The sequence below is a fragment of the Myotis davidii genome, unplaced genomic scaffold (genome assembly GCF_000327345.1).
Source record: "Myotis davidii unplaced genomic scaffold, ASM32734v1 scaffold69, whole genome shotgun sequence".
In the NCBI taxonomy this organism is placed as follows: Eukaryota; Metazoa; Chordata; class Mammalia; order Chiroptera; family Vespertilionidae; genus Myotis; species Myotis davidii.
This window is the reverse complement of record NW_006300363.1, coordinates 334,916-340,473: the sequence shown is the minus strand read 5'-3', so window position 1 is coordinate 340,473 and position 5,558 is coordinate 334,916. Positions and strand designations below refer to the sequence as shown.

Here is a 5,558-nt window from a genome sequence, read left to right as displayed (position 1 = left end):
CGCTCCCTGGCTCCCGCCCACACCTGCCCGGAGACGGAGGATTCGGCCTCTCCCTCCGCCACCCGCCGCCCTTCCCTCGCCCAGTGCTACCTGCCGCGATCGTCCGCACCTGCGCGTGGAACCTGGCCGGGCTGGGATGGGGTCGGGCCGGGCTGGGGGCCGGCGCGGGCAGCGAACAGCGCTCTGCAAGCTCGGGCGGCGGCTGCTCCGGACTCTGGCCAAGGCAGCAACTCAGTAACTGAACAAAAGGCGAAGGGACCTGACAGCCAAGCCACGCCTCTCGCCCCCTCGAAGCTCCGCCCCCGAGGGGAACGCCCACCCGCTGGTGCGGGCTCACTGGCTGTCTGGCCTGACTGTCCCATCGAGGGGCGGAGCCTCGCCCCCACCGCCTCCTCTGTTTATCCACTAGCCATTGGCCCCAGGGACTGCCAGTCGGCTCTGGGGACGGCCTCCAACTTGAGGTTCCATCCTAACTCCGCACCTATTGGCAAACACCGGTTGCTTCCTCCTGATTGGGCGAGGAACTGTCAGTAAGACTACGGAAAGAACCAATGGGAGGGATGGGGTGTGTCTTGCCCCACCCTACCTCCGAGCAGGTAGGACTCATTACTCTCCCCTTCCCCCTACCTGTCCAACAGGTGAGTCAGGGGGCGCCATGGGAAAGCGCAGATGCCTGCCCGGGCCAGCCAACTCAGCGTCGGCTATGATGCTTCCCTGGGCTTATTCACTCTTGCCACAAAGTCATAACAACATTTTTGTATAGCATTTCATAGGCTTTTTGCTGGGTTGGGATTTGTTTCCCCAAAGATGGAGCGCCCAGGAGAATAAAAACACCAAAATTTGGGTTTTGCCACTTCGTAGATGTTTCATTTTAGACAAGTTACTTCATTTGTCACCCTGTTTCTCCTCATCTGTGAAATGGGTACATTAGCTCTCTCGCGCGCACGGCTGTGTGTGGGGATGAAATGAAGTAAGGTTTGTGAACTCACTGGGACCACCGCTAAATGCTAGAATTTAAACGAATGGTCTGTGGGTTTTGTTCTTTTTTTTTTAATTCTCATGACAATGCTGAAAAGGCATTAGGACAACAAAATGATCCTCATTTCAAAGACGAGGAAACTGAGGTTCAGGGAGGTCACACGCCTAGAAAATGGCACATCCTAAATGAGAACTGGACCCCCTTCTCATGTCAAGCCCCACTAAACCACGTGTTCTCCTGGTGGAATAATATCAGAGATATAAAATGTCAAAGCAGTGGGGTGGGGCCGGAAAAAAGACACACAAATATTTTGGGGTAGAGACAGAAGAGCAATGATTTGGAGAAAATCATCGGTAAAACACCAGGCACCCGCATAAAGGAAATGGGGCAGTGGGCCTCTCGCTAGAGGGAGTGTGGATTAGTTATCAGAAAGAACTTTCCCTTGCCAAAACCGGTTTGGCTCAATGGATAGAGCGTCGGCCTGCGGACTGAAAGGTCCCAGGTTCGATTCCGGTCAGATTAGTTATCAGAAAGAACTTTCCCGTAGGCCAATAACAAAGACAAGGGTCTTTCCTTTGTGTGGTGGATGGGCTGAATGCCTGCTCGTGGCTGTAAAACACGCCAAGGGGCCTAGAGACCTCCGGTCACCAACACGTAAGTATTGAGCACCAGCTGTATGCTAGGCAAGATGAGCTGTGCAAAGTACCCCAGCAGCACCCCTGACCCATCTCCCCACCAGAGGAAGAACAGTGGCTAAACCGTCTCGCTTCTGACATCTCGCTTGTGCCATCCAAGTAGTTTGGGGGTGGGGGGGAGGCTGGGGGGGCACCAGGGAGACATCCACATTCCCAACCAGTTACCATCCCACATGCCAGGATCACTGCCCTTTGCTTTGTTTCCCTGACTCCCCCTCCCCCAGTTTATCACAGATCTTTCTTCCTCCCTTACCCCTGCCCACCCACCTGCTTGTCACACTGCCGCAGGGTGTAGTGGCCAGTCCCCTGCTTGGGAGGAAAAGAGCTCACAATCCCAGGCTGCTGCCACCACCAAGGTTTCACGTCCCACCTCCCACCTTCCCCTGCCCACCTGACCACCTCCCCACCCCCACCCTGTACACTTCCCAGACCCAAGACTGGCTTAACTCCTTCCTTCCTCCCAGCTTCAGCACACAGGCGGGGTAGGGCTGGTTGACTGCAGAAGGGTGGAGGAGCCTGAGTGGGGTGGAAGGGCAGAAATAAGGCTTCAGAATAAAGTGTGTGTGTGTGTGTGTGTGTGTGTGTGTGTGTGTGTGTGTGTCTCCCCAAAAACGCTCCCTGCCTGTCAGCCTGGAACGTGCTGTAACATGATGGCCTCAGAGCTAAGCGCTTGGGCTGGGAATGGGTGGAGGGAGGCGCCACCCCAGCATCAGGAAAGACTGAGATAAGAGCTGTATTGCTCCCCCCACATCAAGGAATGTTCTGACCATTTCTTAAGCACCTACTGTGTGTCTGCCAGGCACTGAGGGTACAGAAAAGAATCAGAAAATGATGTTTGTTATAAGCAGCTGTCTGTGGGGGGACGTGGTCTCGGGGTGAGAGGTGCCTAAAGATAAAGGGTCAGAATGAGGGTCTCTGTGACCATAGCCTCCTCTGGGCTAGAACCTGAAGGAAAGGCCACAAGACCACCCAACCCAACCCCCTGCGGCCACGCCTTTACAGGCAGGGATTTGTTTGCAGATCTCCAGTAAAGGAGCTTCCTCCTTGTCTCCTTATTCTAAATCTGGGAAGTTCCTTCTGATGTTCAGCCTCAATTCAGATGTCTGCCGTTTAAACTCGTTTCTCGTGCCCGAACCGCGGTGGGAGCAGAGCGCTCCGGCCTCCAAGAACACATCGGGTTCATTCAACCCTGCAGCTTTCTGGGGCCTCAGAGTAAAGAAGGAACCAGCACCAAGTGGCCTGTCCCAAGCTGCCCCAGAGACAGAAGTTGCTGGCAGAGGGGTCAGATGAGGGGCTGGTGGGAGGGAGGGGAGTTGGTGGGGGTGGGGAGACACTGGGCGGGGGGTGAACAACAGCCAGGGGCCTCCCCCACCGTCTGTGTCTGCTTCCCTGGTCCTCCACAGGCCTCGGGCCATATAAGGGTGTGGAGGAGATTCCGTTCTCTGTTCAAACGTGGCCTTTTTCTGTGGGGGCTCCTTCCCCAGGCGGAGGCGGGGAGGGATGTGGGTCTGCACCAGTCACACACCACACACACACAGCCTCCGTGCCCACACCTCAGGGATATACACTCCTGGGCACAGATTCAGACACACACATGCCAGCCGTGCCAGCTGTCAGCTCTCTCCCCAGCACACTCTCTCTCTCTCTCCCTCTCTCTTTCTCTCTCTCTCTCTCTCTCCTCTCCTGTTGGGCCTCAGGAATGGCCGCCTCTATCAAGAAAGACTGGGAGAGCCGATGGGTTGCTAAACTTCGGGCTGATGAGGGTCCTTCATCACACAGCAGCTCTCTCACGGTACAGCAGCAGGAAGGAGAGCAGGCAACTGGGCTGTCCCTGCAGGCGCTGGAATCCAAGGCTTTGCAAAATCCAAGAGGCGCCTGGAGCATGGCCTTTCTCTCAGCCAGACAGAGCCATCCACGGGCGGGAAGGGGCTCCTGCCCTTAGGAAGGCCCCGTGGTCCTCCTGGGCTTGCACCCTCCACACGGGGCCAGGGGGACAGGCCTACACAGAGTTCATACCCCTCCCCTGTGAGACCACATCCTGGTACCACACCTTCGGGAACCCCTCGCCCATCACTGACTCTTGCTTACAGCACCTGCGGGTCCCTTCCTCCTGAGAACGGCCAGCAGCACTGCGCACCGTATGTGCACACTGAGGCAAGGCTGACAAGGGGCAGTTATGGGGGAGAGATGGACACGTCACAGATATGCAAGCTGGGGTGTCCACACGCATGTACTGGAGGTCCTCTGCAGTGTGTGTGTGTGTGGGGGGGGGGGTTTCATGGTGCGAAGGAAAGGGGAGATGGCCCAGGGGCTGGGGCCAGGGGCCAGTCATCCCCAGGCTGCCATGTTTGAGAAGGATTCAGAATTCTCAGTTCCATCCTAGCCCTCAGTTCATGATGAAGGTGTACTTGTCAAGGTGTATCTTACTCAACAGTTTACTAGTTTGACCTGTATGTTATTTAGATCTATGTATGTGAGCATCCATTTACACTCCTGCCCCTGCCCTCCGCTGGGGTGTTGGGGGGTGTACTTGCTCAGAGTGACCCCTGAGCCTGGAGAGGACATTAGTTGCTGCAGAAGGGCCTCTGGACTCCCAAACTCTTCTGGCAAGAAGGACACAAGCATCCCCCAGAGCAGGGGCAGGGGCAGGGTAGGAGCAGGGGCAGGGTAGGAGCAAGGTAGGATGTACGACAGTACCAGACCCTGGGGTAGGAGTGCTCCTGCCTTTTTTGCTGCCCTTTGTCTAGGGAAGGAGCCTGGCGGCTAGAGGCTGCCCAGGCCTGGGTCTGGGCCTTTGGGTGTGTGCCCAGCCACAGTAGGGGTGGGCTCTTAATTGTAGAGGTAGCTCCAGTAACACTTCCCTGCAAGATGTGTGGGCAGGGATGGAATGTCAAAGGGAAGACAGGGAGACAGAATACAGAGATAGGAGAGGCCAGAAATAGCACAGGCCTGGGTGAGATACCAGGGGCTGCTGGTGGCGGAGGGAGCGGTAGAGGAAGGGAGGAAGGTCAAGCCCTCTCCAGAGAAGGCCTATCCTGGGTTTGCCCTCCCTTGCCCCACCCAGTCCCCTTCCCAAGTGCAATTCCAGGACTTCAGGAACCCAACAGGGTGGGCTGCACACGTCAGGATTGTATTCTGGCCCTGGGTCTCCCCAGCTCTCTGAGCACCCCCGCCCCCTCCTGAGTGAATGGGTGGGGACTGAGGGGGTAGGTCTTGCCACCTGAGTCACCCCCCTTCCTGCTCCTGGCAACTCCACTCACAGGCTGACACAGCTAGGGCCCCACCCACCCTGCCAGCCTGCCTGCCCCTCCCTCTCTCTCTCTCTCTCTCTCTCTCTCACACACACACACACACACACACACACACACACACACACACACACACACCCTCACCTGTTGAGAGTCCTTGGGAAGAGAAAGAAGGAAGAGGCCAATCAGAGCCTCCTTCCTTGTCTATATGGGGAAACTGAGGCTGGAGTCAGGCGATGAATGAACCTTCCTAAAAGCACACAAGCCAATTCCTGGCAGGGCTGGGACCTGAAGCTTTGTCTCCTGCCCACCAGCTCTCCTCGGAGGTCTAAGTCAGTACCTCCCTCCACTTCCTCTCAGCCCTCTCACCCCCAGGGCACCACTCCCAGAGCCGCAGCCATGGGTTATGCAAAGACCCTCCCCCAAGCTCGCCGCCCTTTCCGCTCCTTCAACGGAAACTGGAGTCAGGACTTGGAGGCCCCTGGCCCTGAACATCAATCCCGTCTTCCCCAGGCCCATCCCCGGGCCGCCGGGGAATTTGAGAGTTGAGATCCTTGAATATTTCATCAGCACTTCAGCCTCCAGTTCAAGAAGCAGCCAACGTACACTTCATGGATGATTTAAGGCCCCAGCAGA

The 5,558-nt window shown here is 56.7% G+C and overlaps 1 protein-coding gene across 2 annotated transcripts in view; it reads right to left on the bottom strand.

Annotated features, from left to right (window-relative positions):
* JUP (junction plakoglobin) overlaps positions 1-255 on the bottom strand; it is a 21,010-nt gene extending 20,755 nt beyond the window's left edge. The window contains exon 1 of one of the 2 annotated variants that reach the window (XM_006776656.2): positions 91-255. The gene's annotated coding sequence lies outside the window, so the exon portion shown is untranslated. The remainder of the gene's footprint in view (positions 1-90) is intronic. The other variant, XM_006776655.2, reaches the window with a different exon arrangement.
* Between the last annotated feature and the right edge of the window lie 5,303 nt (positions 256-5,558).